This window comes from Hylobates moloch, unplaced genomic scaffold (assembly GCF_009828535.3).
Source record: "Hylobates moloch isolate HMO894 unplaced genomic scaffold, HMol_V3 SCAFFOLD_10, whole genome shotgun sequence".
Taxonomy (NCBI): Eukaryota; Metazoa; Chordata; class Mammalia; order Primates; family Hylobatidae; genus Hylobates; species Hylobates moloch.
In genome coordinates this window covers 72,386,176-72,411,753 of record NW_026652285.1, presented here as the reverse complement: position 1 = coordinate 72,411,753, position 25,578 = coordinate 72,386,176, and the positions used below count along the sequence as shown (strand labels likewise).

At 37.7% G+C, this 25,578-nt stretch overlaps 1 protein-coding gene across 8 annotated transcripts in view; it reads right to left on the bottom strand.

Moving 5' to 3' along the window:
- The window catches only part of INVS (inversin), a 216,004-nt gene that overhangs the window by 110,829 nt on the left and 79,597 nt on the right, over positions 1-25,578 (bottom strand). The window lies entirely within an intron of this gene.

Sequence of the window (25,578 nt, the reverse complement as noted above, 5' to 3'; positions counted from 1 at the left end):
CCTGAAGTTCTCTCTGGGTTCTCATTCTATGTCAAAAGTTCACCATTTCTTTAAGACCCACCTGAAATTTCAATTCCTCCATGTATTAGGCAGGTTCAGTACAGGAAACAGAAGCCATTTAGGTATTTTAGACAGGAAAGATTTTAATACAGGGAATTATGTACTTATAAAGTAAGTGGAAGGACTCTAGCTAAGCTTAAGGAATGACTCCCTGAATGATGTAAAGTCACCATTGTGACTACAGTATTAAGTTCAGTGCACATCTGCAGATGCATCAGGAAGTCAAAATAAAAAAAAAATTATTGTAATAACTGCTTTTCAACATCCAGTCAGAAGAATAATAGAAACTGAAATGTTCTATAAAAGCACCCCCTAATGACTGTTCCCGCCTCTGAATATGAGAAGCACTATGGCCAGACTTGCTTGTATGGGACACTCAGCATACTAACACTGGCTTGTAAGATTATGCCCTCTTTAAGTATATGCGCCCATTCTCCTTATCTTGGGTGTAAGGCCCTTGCAGCTAGAACCATAGTGCAGGTCTCTAGTCTCTTCCTCTTCTGATTAAACCTAACTCAATTCCTTTGGATAGTTGTTTAAAGTATACATAAATTGCTAATTATAAACAGGTAATGCCTGCTTTTGCAGACTATACCTTTCCAGTTTAGTGTAAAGGAGTGCTAGCCCAACACTTCCAAGGTAATTCTGGCTTCCAGTCTTATATCTTGTTGTAGGATGAAATATTTAAAACCTTTTGTGGAAACTTATGTCTATAATTAGCAAGTGGTTGAGATTCTTTTATCTTTGCAGATGGAAAGGAGAATGATAACTGGGGCTGGGGAGCAGATGGACACATTTCTGATATCTCTGAAATCATTCTCAAAACTTGACCTAAGTGGTTTGCTTTCTCCTTGTACTTGTTTAGAAGCAACTGTCCATCACGTTTCTGCATATCTGGTAATTTGGACTATCTTTTCAAAGATGTCTGCATAACTAGTTGCTTTGGAAGCTAGAAATGGTACCTCCCTTCAGGTTAGAGGACAGATTTGTTTGCTAACCAGGATAATAAAGATAATGTTTCATTTGGTGGCAAAGGATAGGCAGGTTTGCTCACAGCCTTGATATAAGATTGGAGGTTTTTTAAGTTCAAGTTTCCTCAGGTGTGACACTGACCCTCTGCCTTTGCAGCATCTACCTGGACCTGCCTCCATACCACCCTTATGGGACTTGGGGGCAAGGAGAACCAATGCAAACATGAAGCTCATGCTACCTGCTGTGCCATAAGCAATAAACTGTCAAAATCAATTTGGACTTATGGTCTTTTTAACAGCTGAACCTATGTGGCAAGCCAGCCTAGCAGCTGCAGTAGCTTGACTGCTTGACAGTATTGTCTTTTAGGAAAGTGCTCATTGACTATTTGTTACATGAGTAAATGAGTGAATGAAATCTGGCTGCAGTGTGAAGAATGGTTTGAAGAGGGTAAAGACTTGAATCAGGAAGATTGGTAGGCTACTTCAGTTGATTAGACATTAGATGTGGTAAATCAGATTAGAACGATGGAATAAAAGAGATGGGTAAAAGAGCCAAAGAGGGGAAGCCCCATATACGCATATAGACTCTCTTAAAATCCTTGGCTGATCCCTGAATTGACAATGTATGAGAGACTCCAAGATGTCTGCAGAAACCCACAAAAGGAAAGTTGAAAAGCTGATGAGAGATTTCAGCTACTACCCAAGGCAAAGGGGTAGAATTTGGAGTTTGAGTTCCACTTAGTTAGAGGTCTTAGTACATATTTCAGACTTTCCACTGAAATCTCAGAACGGCCATGCCTTAAAAGTATAGACCATGTACCAGGACTGTGGACCTGGTCTAACAGATTCAACTAGACTAAGGGAAAAACCGAGACACTCAACAAGTTCAGTGTAATTAGTCAGCTTTAACTTTTACAAAACAAAAAGTCAACATTCTTTAGAGGAAGATAACAGAATCAAGAGTCCCTACAAGGTATCATCCACAATTCTGAGTATACTATTAAAAATTACTCCATATATAAACAAACAGAAAAACAGGACTCAATTTTAGGAGAAAAAAACAAAATAAATAGATCTTAAGATAACCCAGATGTTGGAATTGGCACACAAGGAATTTACAATAGCTTTATAAATATGGTCAAAGACTTAACAGAAAAAGATGGTCATAATTACGAAACAAATGAGGGAATCTCAGCAGAGAAAAACTACATAAAAATAATCAATTGGAAATTCTAGAACTGGAAAGTACTATATCTGAATTGTAAAAATCATAGCATGGACTTAATAGTAGACTAAAAAACAGAAGAACAGGCCAATAAATTTCAGTTTAGATCACAAGAAATAATTAAATTTGAAGACAAGGAAAAAATGTTTCAAAAATCAACAGAACCTCAATGACCTGTAGGACAATATAGAAAAATCTAATGTTATGTGTAATTGGTGTCCCAGAAGAAGAGAGAATGGAACAGAGAAGAGCATTTGAGAAATGATTTAAATATGGTAAAAATATCAACTTTTATATCCAAGAATCTCAGTGAATCCAAAGCATGGTTAATATAAAGAAAACTACCTCTATGCATACGATAGGGAAACTATTGAAAACCAAAGCTAAAAAAGAAAACACTGAAAGAAGTCAGAAAAACAACCACCACCATTATACACATAGGAACAACAAGGACGATGGTGTACTTCTCATCAGAACCGATGGCTACCAGAAAACAATAAAATGATATAGTTAAGTTTTATGAGGCATAGTATAATATTCCAATGCAGTAAGTGAAAGATGCATACTGTAAACCCTAAAGCAACCTTAAAAATAATACATAGGTATAGGTAAAGAGCCAATTGAAGAACTAAAATGAAAAACTAAAAATTTGATTAATGCAAAAGAAAAAAGAAAACAGATTGAAAGGAACAATAAGAGATGGCTCAAAATAAAAATAAAAAGATGAAAAACTTAAAATCAACCATATCAATAATTCATTAAATGTAAATGGACTAATATTTCAATTAAAATGCAGATATTGTCAGACTAGACAAAAAAGAAAGTCTAGAAGAGATGCTTATGTTGTCTATAAGAGATACACTTTAAAGACACAGGTTGAAAGTAATAATAGAAAAACATTTGCCTGAAATGAGTGATAAGAAAGTTGGAGTGGCTACATTAGTGGCAGATAAAGTAAACAATAAATATTTACATAGTTTCAAAGTACTGTCCCTCAAAATATTTATTGTTTATAAAGATAAAAAGCCTACAAGTACCTTAATTAAGTGAGCAAGTGAATGTAATTAGTGATGAAAAGCATCAAAGTTTTGTGACACATAACAGGATTCAATAAGAAGAACACAGCATTACTCCTATGATGTCTCTGCCAATATTAACAACACAAATCTAATCATGAGAAGATACCTAACGAACCCAAATTGAGGGACATTATATAAAATATGTAGCCAGGGCCAGGCATGGTGGCTCACACCTGTAATCCCAGCCCTTTGGGAGGCTGAGGCAGGCGGATCATGAGGTGACCATCCTGGCCAACATGGTAAAACCCTATCTCTACTAAAAATACAAAAATTAGCTAGGGGTGGTGGTGTGCGCCCATAGTCCCAGCTACTCGGGAGGCTGAGGCAGAAGAGTTGCTTGAACCCCGAAGGTGGAGGTTGCAGTGAGCCGAGATCGTGCCACTGCACTCCAGCCTGGCGACAGAGCAAGACTCCGTCTGCAAAAAAAGAACAAAAAAAGGCCAGGCGGCAGTGGCTCACATCTTCACATCTGTAATCCCAGTACTTTGGGAGGCTGAGGAGGGCGGATCACCTGAAGTCGGGGGTTCGAGACCAGCCTGACCAATGTGGAGAAATCCCGTCTCTACTAAAAATACAAAATTAGTGGGAGCTGGTGGTGCATGCCTGTAATCCCAGCTACTCTGGAGGCAGGAGAATCGCTTGAACTTGGGAGACAGAGGCTGCGGTGAGCCGAGATCGCACCATTGCACTCCAGCCTGCACAAGAAGAGTGAAACTCTCTCTCTCAAAAAAAAAAAAAAAAAAAAATCTAGCCCTCAATCTTCAAATGTGTCAACACCATTAAAGTTGAGGAAAGATTAAGAAACTTTTCTAGATTGAAGGAGACTAAATAGGTTTGACAAAGGCAATGTGTGATTCTGAACTTAATACCTAAGGGTATTATTGGGATAATAATAGGGTCTGAGGATAATACTGTATAAATGTTAATTATCCGATTTTGACGGTGATATAGATATAGATATAGATTTTTGTCCATGGTTTCTGGCTCTTAACTCCCACAGACCTTGTTACGGTCTTTTGTTAAAATATTGGGTGATTTAGGCCTCAGAAAACAATCTCTCTCTCTGACCTTCTCCTGCTTTCCTTTCACCTGCTCCTTTTTCTCCCCTAGGCAGGCCTTAAAAACTAAAAACATACTCTACTCTTCCTCTGCCTCTGGCCATAAAGAAATTCTCTGACCTACCTTGTCTGACTGTAGGTTACAAGATCTCTGTTTCAAAAGAGCTTTGCCCCATACCCTGGAGGAAGGAATGCTAAACAGAGAGGCCAAGATGAATCTGAATAGACAGGCCTTAGTGGGTTTCCCCCCTCAATCTATTACAATTAGATCACACCTTTTTGGCCCAATCACATTTCTACATGGTTGCTAATCATGCCTATCCAATGAAGTCTCCATAAAAGGCCCAAAAGGATGGGGTACAGGATAGCTGAATATGTGGAGGCTTATAGGAAGGTGAACAAGAAATTCATCCATATGCTGGGAAGGTGGTGCACCCCACTCCACAGAGACAGAAGCTCCTGTGCTTGGGACCCTTCAATACCTTGCATTATGTAGCTTATCTTTTCTTTTTTTCTATTTTATTTATTTATTTTGATAGAGTTGGGGTTTTGCAATGTTGCCCAGGCTGGTCTTGAACTCCTGGGATCAAGGGATCCTCTTGCCTTAACCTCCCAAAGTGCTGGGATTACAGACATGAGCTATGGTACACAGCCCATGTATTTCTTCAACCAGCTGTTTATTTGTATCTTTTAATATATCCTTTGTAATAAACTAGTAAACATGTTTCCCTGAGTTCTGTGAGCCACTCTAGCAAAGTAATTGAAACTAAACAGGGAGTTGTAGGAACCCCAACTTGAAGCTGGTTTGGTCAAAAGTTCAGGGGGCCTTGACTTGTAACTGGTGTCTGAAGCATGAGGCAGTCTGGAGACTGAGACTTCAATCTGTGGGATCTGATAACATCTCTGGATAGATAGTGTTAGAATTGAATTAGGGGATATCCAGCTGGGTGCTACAGAACTGACTGCTTGCTTGCTGGTGGAGAGGTCTCCATATATTTGGTCACTGCAGTCCTCTGTGTTGATTGCTGTGTTGCGTGAGAGAGCAGAAAAAAACCCAAACATGTGGAGTGTGTTTTCTCCCCTCAGAATTTCAAACTTGAAGAAAATGCAACATAGCAAAACTTGTGAGTTGCAGCTAAAGCAGTGGTTAGGAAAATTTCACAGGCTTAAATAATTATATGTATTTAAGAAAACTATATATGCAATTAGGTAATTATAAATAATATATTTATATATTATGTATATATTTTATAATAATTTTATCATAATAATGATTATATAAAATCACTGACCTAAGATTCCAGCATAAGAAGCTAGAAAAAGATTGAGATAGAACAGCGACCTCTTTCAGGGACCTGCTGGGCCCCCCTCAGTATGGAAATAAAGGAACCATTTTGAGTCTCTTCAAGGGAAAGTCCAGGCACCCAGCTAGCCTTGAAAAAAGTAAATGAGCAACCAGATAAGCAAGAAGATAGTAAAAACAGTTTTCCAAGCAAGCCAGAGTCACAAGGTATTTTGATGTCCCATGGAAACTAAAAGATAACATCTTAACATATGTTCTTGAGTTGTTTGTCAGAAACTCCCACCAGATGAAAAATGCCAACAGCTATCACACAGGCCTCAGATAAAGGAGAACTGAGGACTGAATTCTGACCATCATTTTTTGTTTTAAATTTCTTCCTGAGGGGCCTTGGAGAAATCATTGAAAAAGACAGCATACTAAAATGGAGGTAGGAAGAAATAAAATCTTAAAAGTCTAAATCTATAAAAGAAAGTAGGTTTGTTGCCAAAAAACCTTCCTACCCAATCGAAAAGAAAGAACTCCAGCAGGACTAGATAGTTTCACTGGTAAATTCTATAAAAAACTTAAGAAATAAATAATTCCAATCTTACCAATCTTACTCAACTTTATAAATAATAGAAGAAGATGAGACAGTTTCCCAGCTTATTTTATGAAGTCTGCAAATCCTGATAGGAAAACCTGACAAAGACGTTACAAGAAAAACAAAACAAAACTAAACTATAGACCAATATTCCTTTTAACACTGTTGCAAAAATCCTTAATGTATTAGCAAATTAAATTGAGCAATACATAAAAAGAAGGACTTAATCCCAGAAGTGCAAGGTTGGTTTCATATTTTAAAATCAATTGATGTGGCCAGGTGTGGTGGCTCACACCTGTAATCCCAGCACTTTGGGAGGCCAAGGAGGGCAGATCACTTGAGGTTAGGAGTTTGAGACTAGCATGGCCAACATGGTGGAATGTTGTATCTATGAAAAATACAAAAATTAGCCGGGTGTGGTGGCGCGCAGCTGTAGTCCCAACTACTCAGGAGGCTGAGGCAGGAGAATTGCTTGAACCTGGAAGGTGGAGGCTGCAGTGAGCCAAGATCACACCACTGCAGTCCAGCCTGAGCAATGAAGCGAGACTCTGTCTCAAAAAAAAAAAAAAAAAAAAAATCAATTGATGAAGTTGCATGTGGTGGGGTGTGCCTGTAGTCCCAGCTACTCGGGAGGCTGAGGTGGGAGAATTGCTTGAGCCTAGGAGTTCAAGTCTAGCCTGGGCAACACAGTGAGACTCCATCTCTAAATTTTTTTTTAAACAATTGAAATAATGAGCAAAATAAATAAAGAACAACAACTATATGATAATTCCAATAGATGTAGAAAAGGTATTTGACAATATTCAACACCAACTCTTGGTTTAAATTCTCAGCAAATTAGAGTCAAAAGAAAGTTTCCTCAATCAGTGTATCATTTATCAGTTTTTTGCCTCTCAGCTCCAAATCAGCTTCTTTACCCTGTTTTGTGAGACTAGACCCTGTGAACATTTCTCCTTTGCCAGTTGCCACAATATTTGACTATCTGTAGCGGGTGCAGCAGGGACACTGCAAATAATAGCAGAGGAAGGGGCTCTTCACACTGGTTCCAATGTGCTCTTTTTGCCCCTATGATACAGATGTTGGAGGTCTAAAGGAGACTCAGTGGGTCTCATACTTCAGTAAGTTTCACCACTACCCCAGTGGGCAACTTTCTGCTCATCAGCCCCAGCTCTCTACCTCTGGCCCTTGGCATTCCAGTGAACTTCACCATCCAGGGGCACAGCCACACTCATTCCTACGAGGCCTGAATCTCAGCTTCCAAGTTTGTTCCTCCCTTGGATACTCTCCCTAAGCCTCAGAGGTAGTAGCTTCCCCCTACATTTGTTATTCCTGTATTCTTTAGCTCAAGGACATCTTTTAAAAATTGAAATTAATTTCATGTTTAGTGGTGAAATACTACATGCTTTCTTCCTAAGATCAGAAATAAGGCAAGGATGTCTACTCTAATCACTTCTATTTCAATTTGTAATGGAGGTGTTAGCCAGTAAAATAAGGCTGAAAAAAAGGAAAGAAGGAAGAAAGGAAAGAAGGGAGGAAGGGAGGGCATAAAGATTTGAAAAAAAAAAACAATCCCTCATTTTAATTTACATATGACACGATTGTTTATGTAGGAGGCTAAAAAATCTATGAAACGACTAATATAATGAATGAGGAACTTTAGCAAGTTTGCAGAAACAAGATCAATGCAAAAAGATCAAAGACCTACAAATGACAAGCAGACAAAAAGATCTCAGCATCATTTGTCATTAGAGAAATGCAAATTAATACCACTACACACCTAAATGGAATGGCTTTATTTAGAATGGCTCAAATGAAAAAGACTGACTATACAAAGTATCCTCATAAGAAAGTGAGGGTATGGAGGGAATGGAACTTTCATTCACTATCAGTGGGAAAGTAAAATAGTACAAGCACTTTGGAAAACTGTTCACCATTTTCTTAAAAGTTAAACGTACACCTGCTATATGACCCAGCCATTCCATTTCTAATGATTTGCCCAAGAGAAATGAAAGCATATGCTTACAGATGAATGTTCTTACCATCTTCATTAGTAATAGCCCAAAACAGAAAACAACCCAAATGTTCACCAACAGGCAAACGGTTAAACAATCTGTAGTGTATCCAAGGCTAGGTGCTATGGCTTATGCCTGTAAACTTTAAACTTTTACCTTGTTCATGCCTGCAATCCCAGCACTTTAGGAGGCTGAGTCAGGAGGATCACTTGAGACCAGGGGCTTGAGAACAATTTGTAATATATCCATACAATAGAATAATACTGAACAATGATAATATGTAAATCATTGGTATATGCAATAATAACATGAATGAATTTCAAAATAATTATACTGAGTGAAAGAAGCTAGGCAAAAAGAATAGTTTTATATGATTTCACTTATATAAAATTCTTGAAAATGCAAATCAATCTGTCGTGACAGAAAACAGATCACTGGTTGCTTGGGGAGGGAGGGTAGAGGCAGAGAGTGGCTGGAAGAAAGGATAACAAAAGGTCATGAGGAAACTTTTGAAGATGTGTAAATATGGTACAACTTATCAAATTACACATCTGAGACATAAGTAATTTGTTACATATCAATTACATTCAAGAAATTACTAAATATACAGAAGGAATAGTGGGGATGGTGGCACCACACTGTGAATGTGTTTAATGCCACTGAATAATATACTAAAAAATGGTTAAAATGGCAAATTTTATGTTATGTATATTTTTGCAAAATTTTTATAAAGAATCTATGCAAAAGAGATTTAAAAAATCAATCAAAATATATTGCTGACTGGGCGCAATGGCTGATGCTTATAATCCCAGCACTTTGGGCAGCCAAGGTGGGAGGATTGTTCGTGGCCACCAGTACAAGATCAGCCTGGGCAACATAGTGACACCCCATCTCTACAAAAAAATTTTAAAAATTAGCTGGGTATGGTGGCACATGCCTGTAGTCCCAGCTACTTGGGAGGCTGAGGTGGGAGGAATGCTTAACTCAGGAGTTCAAGGCTGCAGTGAGCTATGCTTCTACCACTGCACTTCAGTGTGGGTGACAGAGTAAAACCCTGTATAAAAAAAAAAAAAAAAAAAAAGACATTGCTATCATAGGTAATCTAATCTGAAATCTTATTTAAAAACTTTGGTTAGTGTCTTATTGTAGTACCATCTAAAAATAATACAGAAAAAAATGAGTGAAGGACTTGAGCACACAACTTCACAAAAGAAAATATACAAATTATTATTAAGCATATGAAAAATACGCAACTTCATCAGTCATTAGGTAAATGCAAATTAAAACAAAAATGAGAAACACTAGAAATACTAAAAGTAAAAGGACTGACAAAACCAAATATTGCCCAAGATATATGGCATCTGAAACTCTCACATACTGTGTTGTTGGTCAGAGTGTAAAGTGGTAGCAACATTTTGGAAAACCATTAGGCAGTATCTACTGAAGCAAAAAATATACAGGCACTGTTAAAGAGCATTGCACTTTTAGGTATTCATTTGATGAGTACAAATGTCCACAAAAAGACTTGTACAAGAATGTTAATTTTTTTCAATTTATTCATAAGATTCTCTCATAATAGCTAAAGACTGTAACCAACCCAAATGTCCACCATCACATGAATGTATAAACAAATTATGATATATTTGTGCAATAGAATATAATTCAGCAACTGAGAAAGAATAAGCTATGATATGTGCAACAATATGGATAAATCTCAAAAATATTATGTTGAGTGAAAGATCCTAGACACAGAAGAATACATACTGCATTATTCCATTTACACACACACACACACACACACACACTCTCTTTTTTCCCCAAGATGGTGGACTGAAAGCATTGTTAGCATGCCTCCCCCACTTGGAAAGACAAAAGAGTGTATAGAGAGTCATACTGTGAACTTTTGTTCAAGAAGCAACACAGGAACTTAACAGGAAAACTGAAAGAAACCACAGACGCTCTGAAAGAAATGGTGGGCTGCAGTCTACACTGTGAGCCAGATGGAAAACTTAAGACAGTGAACCTGCTCACACACCAAGCACATTGCTACTACAAACAGCATCTGAGAAAGCCATCAAACAAAGATTCTCTATAACCAAGGAACTCAGAGTCTTCACACCAGACATCATCAAGAGCCAAATTAGGCTATAATAAACTGTACACATTAAAGTTGCATCCTTAAGGGGGAATAAAAAAATTAAAAAACACAGTTGAATGAAAAATAAATTCAAAAATACTAGAAGAAATAGTCTGCCCAAGTGAGAAGGAACCAGAAAAATAATTCTGACAATATGACAAAACAGGGTTCTACAGTACCCACAAAAGATCACACTAACTCTCCAGCAATGGATCCAAACCAAGATGAAATCTCTGAAATACCAGATAAAGAATCCAAAAGGTTGATTGTTAAGCTACTCAAGGAGATGCAAGAGAAAGGTGAAAACCAACATAGTGAAGTTAAAAAAATAATTCAGGATATGAGTGATAAATTTTCTAGAGATAGATATTTTAAAGAAAAAACAATCAGAACTTTTGAAAATGAAAGACACATTTAGAGAATTAAAAAATGCACTGGAAAGTTTTAACAACAGACTAGGCCTAGTAGAAGAAAAAATTTCAGAGCTTGGAGACAAAGCTTTTGAATTATCCCAATCACACAAGAATAAAGAAAATATAATTAAAAGAAATGAATAAAGTCTCCAAAACATATGGGATTATGTAAAATCGCCAAACCAAAGAATCACTAGTGTTCCTGAGGGAGAAGAGAAACAAAAAATTTGGAAAACTTATCTGAGGGAATAATTGAGGAAAACTTCCCTGACCTTGTTAGAGATTTAGATACCAAACACAAGAAACTGAAAGAACTCCTGGGAGATTCATTACAAAAAGGATATCACCAGCTGGACACAGTAGCTAATGCCTATAATACCACTTTGGGAGGCTGAGGTGGGAGGACTACTTGAGACTAGGAGTTTGAAACCAGCCTGGGAAACATAGAGAGAGCCCACCTCTATAAAAAATTAAAAAATTAGCCTGATGTGGTGGCATATGCCTATAGTCCCAGCTACTCAGGAGGCTAAGGTGGGAGGATTGCTTGAGCCCAGGAGGTCAAGGCTGCAGTGAGCCATGATCATGCCACTGCATTCCAGCCTGGGTAACAGAGTGAGACTCTGTCTTAGAAGAAAAAAAAAAGAAAACAAAAAGGACATCACCAAGGCATATAATTATCAGGCTATCTAAAATCAACATGAAGGAAAGAATTCTAAGAGCAGTAAGACAAAAGCATCAGGTAACCTATAAAGGAAAACTTATTAGACTAACAACAACCTTCTCAGTAGAAACCTTACAAGCTAGAAAGGATTAGGGTCCTATCTTTAGCCTCCTTCAACAGAATAATTGTCAGCCAAGAATTTTGTATCCAGCAAAACTAAGTTTCATAAATGAAAGAGAAAAAAAGTTTTTTTTCAGATGAGCAAATACTGAGAGAATTTGTCACTACCACACCAGCTCTACAAGAAATGCTAAAAGGAGCTCTGAATCTTGAAACAAAAGGTCAATATGCACCAGAATAGAACATCTTGAAAGCATAAAACTCACAGAGCCTATAAAACAATAACACATGAAAAAAACAAAGTAGGTAACAGTCAACAATGATGACTGAAATAGTACTTCACATCTCAATATTAACGTTAAATGTAAATGGTCTATATCCTCCATTGACAGAATGATTAAAAAATTACAAACCAAATATCTGCTGTATTCAAGAGACTCATTTAACATGTAAAGATTCTTACAGACTCAAGGTAAAGGGTAGAAAAAGATATTCCAAGCAAATGGAAACCAAAAGCAGGCAAGAGTAGCTATTCAGATGTTAACAAAACAGACTTTAAAGCAAAAATGGTTAAAAAAAAAAAAAGACAAAGAAAGTCATTATATAATGATAAAAGGATCAATCCAACAAGAAGATATTACAATCCTAAATATATATGCACCTAACTCTGGAGCTCCCAGAGTTGGACAGAAACACAATAATAGTGGGGGACTTCAACACTCTACTGATAGCACTAGACAGATCATCCAGGCAGAAAGTCAACAAAGAAACACTGGACTTAAACTGCACTCTACAACGATTGGACCTAACCAATACAGAAAATTCTACCCCAAAACTATAGAACATACATACTTTGCTGGGCACGGTGGCTCACACCTGTAATCCTAGCACTTTGGGAGGGTGAGGCAGGCAGATTGCTTGAAACCAGGAGTTCAAGACCAACCTGGCTGACATGGCAAGACCCGTCTATTAAAAAAAACAACAACAAATAAATAAATAAAAGAAAAAAGAATATACATACTTCTTATCAGCAAATGGAACATTCTCCAAGACAGAACATATGATAGGCAACAAAATAAGTCTCAATAAATTTTTAAAATTCAAAATTATATCAAAGGTAATCAAGTATCAATAAGGCAAACAAGTATCTTTTCAGACCATAGTGGAGAAAAACTAGAAATCAACTCCAAAAGAACTTCTCAGAATTATACAAGTAATGAAAATTAAACAATCTTCTCCTGAATTATTTTTAACAATGAAATCAAGATGGAAATTAAAAAATTCTTTGAAATGAATAATAGTGACACAGTTATTAAAACCTCTGAGATACAGCAAAAGCAGTAGTAAGAGGAAAGTTTACAGTGCTAAATGCCTAAATCAAAAAGTTTGAAAGATCACAAATTGACAACCTATTGTCACACCTCAAGGAAGTAAAGAAACAAGAACAAACAAAACCCCAAACTAGCAAAAGAAAAGAAATAACAAAGATCAGAGCAGAATCAAATGAAATTGAAACAAACAAACATAAACAATATAAAAGAACCAATGAAACAAAAAGCTGAGTTTTTGACAAGGTAAACAAGATTGATAGACCATTAGCTATATTAACCAAAAAAAAAAAGATTCAAATAAGTTCAATTAGAAATGAACATGGAGACACTACAGCAATATCTGTAACACAGAAATACAAAAAGACATCACAGATATACAAAAGATAATTTGAGACTACTGTGAACACCTCTATGCACACAAAGTAGGAAATCTAGAGGAAATAGATAAATTCCTGGAAATATATAGCCCCCCATTTTCAATTAGGAAGAAACAGAAATCCTGAACAAACCAATAACAAGCAGTGAGATTGACTCAGTAATTTTAAAAATTGCCAACAACAACAAAAAACGCCCAAGGTCAGATGGATTCGCAGTCAAATTCTACCAGATATTCAAAGAAAAATTGGTATCAATATTACTGAAATTTATTCCAAAAGATTGTGAAAGAGGTAATCCTCCCTAACTCATTCTATGAAGCCAGTATCACCCTGATACCAAGACCAGGAAAGGATCTAACAGAAAAAAACAAAAAAAAGAAACTACAGACCAATAGCCCTGATGAACACAGATGCAAAAATCCTCAGCAAAATACCAGCAAACTGAATCCAACAGCATATCAAAAAGATAATTCACCCTGGGTTTCATCCAGGGCTGCAGGGATGCTTTAACATATGCAAGTCAGTAAGTATGATTCATCACATAAATGGAATTAAAAATAAAAACCATAGGATCATCTCAATAGACACAGAAAAAGCATTCAATAAAATCCAGCATTCCTTTATAAGAAAAACCCTCAACACATTATTATTTTGAGGTATGTTCCATCTAAGTATAGAAGGAAGCCACATATGACAAACCCACAACCAATATTTTAATGAATGGGGAAAAGGAGAAAGCATTCCCTGTAAGAACTGGAACAAGACAAGGATGCCCACTTTCATCATTTCTATTCAGCGTAGCACTGGAAGTCCTAACCAGAGCAATCAGCAAGAGGAAGAAAGAAAGGATATCCAAATTGGAAATGAGAAGGTCAAACTATCTCTCTTTGCCAATGATATGATTATACACCTAGAAAACCCTAAAGACTCCTCCAAAAGAATCCTAGATTTGATAAATGAATCCAATTAAGTCTCAGGTTAAAAAATCAATGTACACAAATTAGCAGCACTGCTATACACCAACAGTGACCATGCAGAGAATCAAATCATGAACTAAATCCCTTTTAAAATAGCTGCAAAACAACACCACCACCAAAACAAAACAAAAACCTAGGAATATACTTAACCAGAAAGACGAAAGATCTCTACAAGATGAACTATAAAACACTGCTGAAAGAAATCATAGATGGGGCTGGGTGCAGTGGCTCATGCCTGTAATCCCAGCACTTTGGGAGACTGAGGTGGGTGCATCACCTGAGTTCAGGAGTTTGAGACCAGCCTGGCCAACATGGTGAAACCTCGTCTGTACTAAAAATACAAAAATTAGCTGGGTGTGGTGGCGCACATCTGTAATCCCAGCTACTCGGGAGGCTGAGGCAGAAGAATCACTTGAACCTGGCAGGTGGAGGTTGTGGTGAGCTGAGATCACGCCACTCCCCTCCAGCCTGGGTGACAGACTGAGACTTCGTCTCAAGAGAATAAAAAAAGAGAGAGAGAGAGAGAGATCATAGATGATACAAACAAATGGAAACACATCCCATGCTCATTGACTGGAAGAATCAGTATTGTAAAAATGACCACACTGCCCAAAGCAATCTACAGATTCAATGTAATTCTGATAAAAATACCAACATCATTTTTCACAGAATAAGAAACAATCCTAAAATTCATATGGAAAAAAAAAGAGCCTGGACAGCCAAAGCAATCCTCAGCAAAAAGAACAAATCTGGAGCATCACAATTACCTGACTTCAAATTATACTACAAGGCTATAGTAATTAAAACAGCATGGTACTGGTACAAAAATAGATGTATAGACCAATGGAACAGAATAGAGAACCCAGAAATAAAGTCAAATATTTACAATTGATCTTTGACAAAGCATACAAAAACAGAAATTGGGAAAAAAAAAACACCCTATTCAATAAAAGATGCTGGGAAAACTGGATATGCACATGTAGAAAAAAGAAACTGGATCCCTATCTCTCACTGTATACAAAAATCAACTCAAGATGGATGAATGACTGAAATCTAAGACCTGAAACCATAAAAATTCTAGGAGAAAACCTAGGAAAAACTCTCCCGGACGATAGTCTAGGCAGAAATTTATGACTAAGACCCCCCAAAGCAAATTTAACAAAAACAAAAATAAATGAGACCTAATGAAACTAAAAAGCTTCTGCTCAGTGGAAGAAATAATTATCAGAGTAAACAGACAACCCACAAAATGGAAGAACATATTTCTAAATTATGCATCTGACAAAGAACTAATAACCAGAATCCACAAGAAACTCAAATTAGCAAGGAAAAAACCCAAATAATCCCATTAAAAAGTAGGCAAATGACATGAATAGATATCTCAAAAAAGATATACAAATGGCCAACATCTGGAAAAAAATGCTAAACATCACTGATCATCAGGAAATGCAAATTAAAACCACAATGAGATAATATCACCATAGCCCAGCCAGAACAGCCATTATTAAAAAGTCAAAAAACAAGAGATGTTGGCATGAATGGGGTGAAAGAGAAACACTTTATATGCTGCTGGTGGGAATGTCAATTAGTACAACCTGGCTGGGCTTGGTGGTTCATGCCTGTAATCCCAGCACTTTGGGAGGCCAAGGTAGGTGGATCATGAGGTCAGGAGTTCAAAATCAGCCTGGCCAAGATGGTGAAACCCCATCTCTACTAAAAATAATAAAAAAAAAAATTAGCCGGGCGTGGTGTTGGGTGCCTGTAATCCCAGCTACTCAGGAGGCTGAGGCAGAGCATTGCTTAAAACCCAGGAGGTGAAGGATGCAGTGAGCCGAGATTGCGTTACTGCACTCCAGCCTAGGTGACAGAGTGAAACTCCATCTCGAAAAAAAAAAAAAAAAAAAAATTAGTACAACCTGTATGGAAAACAATGTGAAGATTTCTCAAGGAACTAAAAGTAGATCTACCATTTGACCCATTTGATCCAGCAATTCCACTACTGGGTATTTATTCAAAGGAAAGTAAGTCATTAAAAAGACATCTGCATGCATATGTATATCGCAGCACAATTCACAGTTGCAAAGATATGGAATCAACCTAAGTGCCCATCAACTGATGAGCGGATAAAGAAAATGTGGAACATACATACAATGGAATACTACTCAGCCATAAAAAGGAAGAAATAATGTCCTTGTAGCAACTTGGATGGAGCTGGAGGCCATTATTCTAAGTGAAGCAACTCAGGAATGGAACATCAAATACCATACGTTCTCCCTTATAAGTGGAAGCTAAGCTATGGTTATGCAAAGGCATACAGAGTGGTATAACGTACTTTGGGGACTCAGAAAGGTGAAGGGTGAGAGTGGCCAGAGGAATAAAAAGCTACATATTGGGTACAACATACACTATTCAGGTGATGGATACACTAAAATTTTAGACTTCACCACTACACAATTCATCCATGTAAGCAAAAACCACTTGCACTATAAAGGCTACTAAAATGAATATATATATATATATATATATATATATTTCTATGCATATACAAAATGAAGTGTTTCTCTTGTAGACAGCAAAAAAAAAAAATTCTATTTATAAAAACTTCAAGAACAGGTAAAACTAATCTTTCGTGTTAAAAATCATAATGGTGTTAACCATGGAGGTGGGGACTGGTTGGAAGTGGGGAAAAAAGGAACTTTCTGGTGTTTCCGAAATGTTTTATGTCCTGATTGTGGTGGTGGTGATGTGAGTGGGTACATTTATTATACATACCTAATTGTATATTTTTCTGTACATTCTTGTATGCACATTTTAACTCAGTAATAATAATCATTAAAAAATATTATTGGAACAAATATAAAGATGACAGTATAAAGTTTACATTTTTGCAATCTGAGTTCGTTTTAAAAAGTAAATCTATTATCAACATCAGTTCATAAAAAAGTATAAGCCCTCAAAAAAGAAATAAAGGACTGTCCTTCCTGAAAGTACAGCTGGTAGCTTTTCACCAACATCTATTTACATCTTTCGTGCCTGAGGAAAATCATTAATAATTGACAATCAATAAATCTATGGCATGCATTACACAGAATTGCCCAGATAAGAAACAGCTTTATAGCAAATGATCACAAATTAATTGTAACTTGAGTATCTACTACTATCATTTTCCATTTGTGGCAAATATTTAAAATCACTGTTTTTCTGCATGCAATGTCTTTAAGAATTATGGCATCTCTCTTCCAATGACCTCTTAAATAGGCCTCTTATTGAATCTCTGAGATGCTCTGGAAGATCTCTTTGAGTGTTCCCCTTACTTTCCCCCACATGCATTTTTTTGCACACCATGTAGCCTATAATATGAAGTCATATAATTCTAAATATGTCTTTCCAATGTAGCAAAAGGCCACCCAACTATTTTCAAGAACTGTAGTAACAGGAAGACAGACTTATTACATACAGACTATAGGTGCACATACATACACAAACCTATATGTTAAATACTACACAAACCTACATATGTTAAATACTACAATGATCTTTTCTTCATTTTTTTACAAAATGGTGAGGACTTTGTCATCAACAGGAAGCAAGTGGTCTGTGGATTCACAGGAACTAATGCTTTTCAGTGAGGTAAAACAGTGCTCTGGTGATCTGTATGGTTTTCCAGCAACATATACTCTCTCTGTTAGATGCAACATATACTTCTCTCTTACACAACTACATCCAATAACTTCGATTTAGCACTGCTAAAAACATTCCCAACACTGGCATTTTAAACATATTAGAATTAGGTGAGGAGCTTTTAAAAAGTATTACTGTCTGGTTTCTACCTCAGACCAATTGAATTAGAATCTTGGGAAGTAAAACTCAAGCAATTTTTAAGAATTCCTTTAAAATTTTTTCTCTTGAATTAAAAAAAAGCGACACTTCATTGCATTATTATTTTAGTATTTCCTCCAAGTATTATAGTTCATATCCATAACTTTACAAAGTCTATTTAGAGTTAATGTTGTATCACTTTATACAAAATGCAAGACCCTTGCAATTATATAGTTGCATTATCCCCACCCCATACTTTAGGCTGTAGATATCATATATATGTATTATATCTACATTTACTATAAATTCCACAATAAAGTTTTCTAATTTTTGCTTTAAATAGTAATATTAATTTTAAAGAAATTAAGAAAAAATAATTGTTTATCGTTAGCTACCTATTTATCTTTTCTGGTGCTTTTTTTTTTTTTTTTTTTTTTTCCTGAGACAGAGTTTCACTCTATTGCCAGGCTGGAGTGCAGTGGCGCGATCAGCTCACTGCAACCTCCGCCTCCTGGACTCAAGTAATTCTCATGCCTCAGCCTCCCGAGTAGCTGAGACTACAGGCGCATCACCATACCCAGCTAATGTTTTGTATTTTAGTAGAGACGAGGTTTCACCATGTTGCCCAGGGCAGTCTTGAAATGCTGAGCTCAGGTGATCTGCCCTCCTCAGCCTCCCAAAGTGCTGGGATTACAGGCGTTTAAGCCACTGTGCCTGATCATTATTTCTTTTAATATAGGTTTGTTTGGGATAAATTATCTTAGTTTTGTTTGTCCTTATTTCAGTTTTATTCTGGAAAGATAGTTTTACCAGATATAGAATTCTAGATTGACAGTTTTTCCTTTCAGCATTTTAAAGCGATTATTTTACTGTCTGCTTGTGCCTATTGATACTGAAAAGTATGTTGTCATCTATGTATTCATGCTTTACTATATTGGATCATATCTTTTCTTTTTTTAATTATACTTTAAGTTTTGAGATACATGTGCAGAACATGCAGGTTTGTTACATAGGTATACACGTGCCATGGTGGTTTGTTGCACCCATCAACCTGTCATCTACATTAGGTATTTCTCCTAATGCTATGCCTCCTCTTACCCCCCATCGCCTGACAGGCCCCAGTATGTGATGTTCCCCTCCCTGTATCCATGTGTTCTCATTGTTCAACTCCCATTTATGAGTGAGAACATGTGGTGTTTGGTTTTCTGTTCCTGTGTTAGTTTGCTGAGAATGATGGTTTCCAGTTTCATCCATGTCCCTGGAAAGGACATGAACTCATCCTTTTTATGGCTGCATAGTATTCCATGGTGTATATGTGCAACATTTTCTTTATCCAGCCTATCATTGATGGGCATTTAGGTTGGTTCCAAGTCTTACTGTGAATAGTGCTGCAATAAACATATGTGTGCATGTGTCTTTATCGTAGAATGATTTATAATCCTTTGGGCATATACCCAGTAATGAGATTACTGGGTTAAATGGTATTTCTGGTTCTAGATCCTTGAGGAATCGCCACACTGTCTTCACAAAGGTTGAACTAATTTACACTCCACCAACAGTATAAAAGCATTCCTATTTCTCCACATCTTCTCCAGCACTTGTTGTTTCCTGACTTTTTAATGATCGCCATTCTAACCGGCATGAGATGGTGGTATCTCATTGTGGTTTTGATTTGCATTTCTCTAATGACCAGTGATGATGAGCTTTTTTTCATGTGTTTGTTGGCCACATAAATGTCATCTTTTGAAGACAGTGATTTTTGAGAAGTGTCTGTTTATATACTTCGCCCACTTTTTGATGGGGTTGTTTTTTTCTTGTAAGTTTAAGTTCCTTGTACATTCTGGATATTAGCCCTTTGTCAGATGGATAGATTGCAAACATTTTCTCCCATTCTGTAGGTTGCCTGTTCACTCTGCTGATAGTTTCTTTTGCTGTGCCAAAGCTCTTTAGTTTAATTAGATCCCACTTGTCAATTCTGGCTTTTGTTGCCATTGCTTTTGGTGTTTCAGACATGAAGTCTTTGCCCATGCCTCTGTCTTGAATGGTATTGTCTAGGTTTTCTTCTAGCGTTTTTATGGTTTTAGGTCTTAGTTTAAGTCTGTAATCCATCTTGAGTTAATTTTTGTATAAGGTGTAAGGAAGGGGTCCAGTTTCAGTTTTCTGCATATGGCTAGCCAGTTTTCCCAACACCATTTATGAAATAGGGAATCCTTTCCCCATTGCTTGTTTTTGTCAGGTTTGTCAAAGATTAGATGGTTGTAGATGTGTTGGGTTATTTCTGAGGCCTCTCTTCTGTTCCATTGGTCTATATCTCTGTTGTGGTACCAGTACCATGCTGTTTTGGTTACTGTAGCCTTGAAGTATAGTTTGAAGTCAGGTAGCATGATGTCTCCGGCTTTGTTCTTTTTGCTTAGGATTGTCTTGGCTATATGGGCTCTTTTTTGGTTCCATACGAAATTTAAAGTAGTTTTTTCTAATTCTGTGAAGAAAGTCAATTGTAGCTTGATGGGGATAGCACTGAATCTACAAATTGCTTTGGGCAGTATGGCCATTTTCATCATATTGATTCTTCCTATCTATGAGTATGGAATGTTTTTCTATTTGTTTGTGTCATCTCTTATTTCTTTGAGCAGTGGTTTGTAGTTCTCCTTGAAGAGGTCTTTCACATCGCTTGATAGTTGTATTCCTAGGTATTTTATTCTCTTTGTAGCAATTGTGAATAGTTCACTCATGATTTAGCTGTTTGTCTACTATTGGTGTATAGGAATGCTTGGGAGTTTTGCACATTGATTTTGTATCCTGAGACTTTGCTGAAGTTTCTTATCAGCTTAAGGAGATTTTGGGTTGAGATGATGCGATTTTCTAAATATACAATCATGTCATCTGTAAACAGAAACAATTTGGCTTCCTCTCTTCCTATTTGAATACACTTTCTTTCTTTTGCCTGATTGCCCTGGCCAGAACTTCCAATACAGGAGTGGTGAGAGAGGGCATCCTTGTCATGTGCCAGTTTTCAAAGGGAATGCTTCCAGCTTTTGCCCATTCAGTATGATATTGGCTGTGGGTTTGTCATAAGTAGGTCTTATTATTTTGAGATACATTCCATCAATACCTAGTTTTTTGAGAGTTTTTAGCATGAAGGGCTGTTGAATTTTATCGAAGGCCTTTTCTGCATCTATTGAGATAATCATGTGGTTTTTGTCATTAGTTCTGTTTATGTGATGGATTATGTTTATTGATTTGTGTATGTTGAACCAGCCTTGCATCCCAGGGGTGAAGCTGACTTGATCATGGTGGATAAGCTTTTTGATGTGCTGCTGGATTCGGTTTGCCAGTATTTTATTGAGGATTTTCGCATCAATGTTCATCAGGGATATTGGCCTGAAATTTTCTTTTTTTGTTGTGTCTCTGCCAGGTTTTGGTGTCAGGGTGATGCTGGCCTCATAAAATGAGTTAGGGAGGAGTCCGTCTTTTTCTATTGATTGGAATAGTTGCAGAAGGAATTGTACCAGCTCCTTTTTGTACCTCTGGTAAAATTCGACTGTGAATCTATCTGGCCCTGGGCTTTTGGAGGTTGCTAGGCTATTAATTACTGCCTCAATTTCAGAACTTGTTATTGGTCTATTCAGGGATTTGACTTCTTCTTGGTTTAGTCTTAGGAGGGTGTATGTGTCCAGGAATTTACCAATTTCTTCTAGATTTTCTAGTTTATTTGCATAGAGGTGTTTCTAGTATTCTCTGATGGTAGTCTGTATTTCTGTGGGATCAGTGGTTATATCCCCTTTATCATTTTTTATCTGTCTATTTTATTCTTTTTTCTTTTAGTCTGGGTGGCAGTCTGCTGTTAATATTTAAAAAAAAACAGCTCCTGGATTCATTGATTTCTTGAAGGGCTTTTTGTGTCTCTATCTCCTTTAGTTCTGCTCTGATCTTAGTTATTTCTTGTCTTTGCTAGCTTCTGAATTTGTTTGCTCTTGCTTCTCTAGTTCTGTTAATTGTGATGTTAGGGTGTCAATTTTAGATCTTTCCCAGTTTCTCCTGTGGGCATTTAGTGCTATTAATTTCCCTCTAAACACTGCTTTGGCTGTGTCCCAGAGATTCTGGTACATTGTGTCTTTGCTGTCATTGGTTTCAAGGAAATTATTTATTTCTACCTTAATTTCATTATTTATCCAGTAGTCATTCAGGAGCAGGTTGTTCAGTTTCCATGTAGTTGTGTGGTTTTGAGGGAGTTTCTTAATCCTGAGTTCCAATTTGATTGCACTGTGGTCTGAGAGACTGTTATGATTTCCATTCTTTTGCATTTGCTGAGGAGTGTTTACTTCCAATTATACGGTCAATTTTAGAGTAAGTGCAATGTGGTACTGAGAAGAATGTATACTCTGTTGATATGGGGTGGAGAGTTCTGTAGATGTTTATTAGGTCTCCTTGGTCCAGAGCTGAGTTCAAGTCCTGAATATTCTTGTTAATTTTCTGTTGCATTAATCTTTCTAATATTGACAGTGGGGTGTTAAAGTCTCCCATTATTATTGTGTGGGAGCCTAAGTCTCTTTGTAGATCTCTGAGAACTTGCTTTATGAATCTGGGTGGTCCCGTATTGGGTGCATATATGTTTAGGATATTTAGCTCTTCTTGTTGCGTTGATTCCTTTACCATTATGTAATGCCCTTGTTTGTCTTGTTTGATCTTTGTTGGATTAAAGTCTGTTTTATCAGAGACTAGGATTGCAACCCCTGTTTTTTTTTTTTTTTTTTTTTTTTGCTTTCCATTTGCTTGGTAAATATTCCTCCATCCCTTTATTTTGAGCCTATGTGTGTCTTTGCACATGAGATGGGTCTCCTGAATTACAGCACACAAATGGGTCTTGACCCTTTATCCAATTTGCCAGTCTGTGTCTTTTAATTGGGGCATTTAGTCCATTTACATTTAAGGTTAATATTGTTATGTGCGAATTTGATCCTGTCATTGTGATGCTACCTGGTTATTTTACCTATTCGTTGATGCAGTTTCTTCACAGTGTTGATAGTCTTTACAATTTGGTATGTTTTTGCAGTGGCTGCAACCAGTTTTTCCTTTCCATATTTAGTGCCTCCTTCAGGAACTCTTGTAAGCCAGGCCTGGTGGTGACAAAATCTCTCTGCATTTGCTTGTCTGTAAAGGATTTTATTTCTCCTTTGCTTATGAAGCTTAGTTTGGCTGGACATGAAATTCTGGGTTGAAAATTCTTTTCTTTATGAATGTTGAATATTGACCCTCACTCTCTTCTGGCTTGTAGGGTTTCTGTAGAGAGATCCACCGTTAGTCTGATGGGCTTCCCTTTGTGGGTAAACCGACCTTTCTCTCTGGCTACCCTTAACATTTTTCCCTTCGTTTCACTCTTGGTGAATCTGACGATTATGTTTCTTGGAGTTTCTCTTCTTGAGAGTATCCTAGTGGTGTTCTCAGTATTTCCTGAATTTGAATGTTGGTCTCTTGCTAGGTGGGGGAAGTTTTCCTGGATAATATCCTGAAGAGTGTTTTCCCACTTGGTTCCATTCTCTCCATCACTTTCAGGTACACCAATCAAACACAGATTTGGTCTTTTCCCATAGTCCTATATTTCTTGGAGTCTTTGTTCATTCCTTTTCATTCTTTTTTTCTCTAATCTTGTCTTCACACTTTATTTCATTAAGTTGATCTTCAATCTCTGATATTCTTTCTTCCAGTTGATCGATTCAGCTATTGATACTTGTGTATGCTTCACAAAGTTCTCCTGCTGTGTTTTTTTAGCTCCATCAGGTTATTTATGTTCTTCTCTAAACTGGTTATTCTAGTTAGCAATTCCTTTAATCTTTTTTCAAGGTTCTTAGCTTTCTTGCATTGGGTTAGAACATGCTCCTTTACAGAACAAGCTCAGAGGAGTTTATTATTGCCCACCTTCTGAAGCCTACTTCTGTCAATTGATCAAACTCATTCTCTGTCCAGTTTTGTTCCCTTGCTGGTGAGGAGTTGTGATCCTTTGCAGAAGAAGAGATGTTCTGGTTTTTGGAATTTTCAGCCTTTTTGCATTGGTTTTTCCTCATCTTCGTGGATTTATCTAACTTTGGTCTTCTATGTTGGTGACCTTTGGATGGGGTTTCAGTGTGCACGTCCTTTTTGTTAATGTTGATGTTATTCTTTTATTTTTGTTAGTTTTCCTTCTAATAGTCAGGCCCCTATTCTACAGGTCTGCTGGAGTTTGATGGAGGTCCACTCCAGACCCTGTTTGCCTGGGTATCTGCAGCAGAGGCTGCAGAACAGCAAAGATTGCTGCCTGTTCCTTCCTCTGGAAGCTTCGTTCCAGAGGGGCACCTGCCAGATGCGAGCCAGAGCTGTCCTGTATGAGGTGTCTGTCGGCCCCTGCTGGGAGGTGTCTCCCAGTCAGGAGGCACAGGAATCAGGGACCCACTTGAAGAGGCAGTCTTTCCCCTAGCAGAGCTCGAGCGCTGTGTTGGGAGATCTGCTGCTCTCTTCAGAGCCAGCAGGCAGGAACATTTAAGTCTGCTGAAGATGCACCCACAGCCGCCCCTTCCCCCAGGTGCTCTGTCCCAGGCAGATGGGAGTTTTATCTATAAGCCCCTGACTGGGGCTTCTGCCTTTCTTTCAGAGATGCCCTGCCCAGAGAGGAGGAATCTAGAGAGGCAGTCTGGCTACAGTAGCTTTGCTGCACTGTGGTGAGCTCCACCCAGTTTGAACTTCCTGGTGGCTTTGTTTACACTGTGAGGAGAAAACTGCCTACTGAAGCCTCAGTAATGGGGCACGCCCCTCCCCCCACCAAGCTAGAGTGTCCCAGGTCGACTTCAGACTGCTGTGCTGGCAGCGAGAATTTTGAGTCAGTGGATCTTAGCTTGCTGGGCTCCGTGGGAGTGGGATCTGCTGAGCTAGACCACTTGGCTCCCTGGCTTCAGCCCCCTTTCCAGGGGGGTGAATGGTGCTCTCTCGCTGACATTCCCAGGCACCACTGGGGTAAGAAGAAAATCTCCCACAGGTAGGTTGGTGTCTGCCCAAATGGCCGCCCAGTTTTTTGCTTGAAACCCAGGGCCCTGGTGGTATAGGCAACCAAGGGAATCTCCTGATCTGTGGGTTGCAAAGATTGTGGTAAAAGCGTAGTATCTGGACCGGAATGCACCATTCCTCATGGCACAGTGCCTCATGGTTTCCCTTGGTTAGGGGATCATCATGTCTTTTTCTTTGGCTGCTTTTTTTTTTGAAAGGTGATATGGTTGTTTTATTCATTTTTACTTAAACCAGGCAAACTAGTACTGATGTCATTGTGATGCAGCAAATACAAGACCACTGTCTATAAATATTAGCATAATCAACCAATTAGGGGCTATAGTAAAACACAGAGCCAAAGGGGTGAAATCAGTGAAGTTACAGCTTAATCCTTCACCTTAATAATTGGGTTTTTAACAATAAGTAAGGCCAGGCACAGTG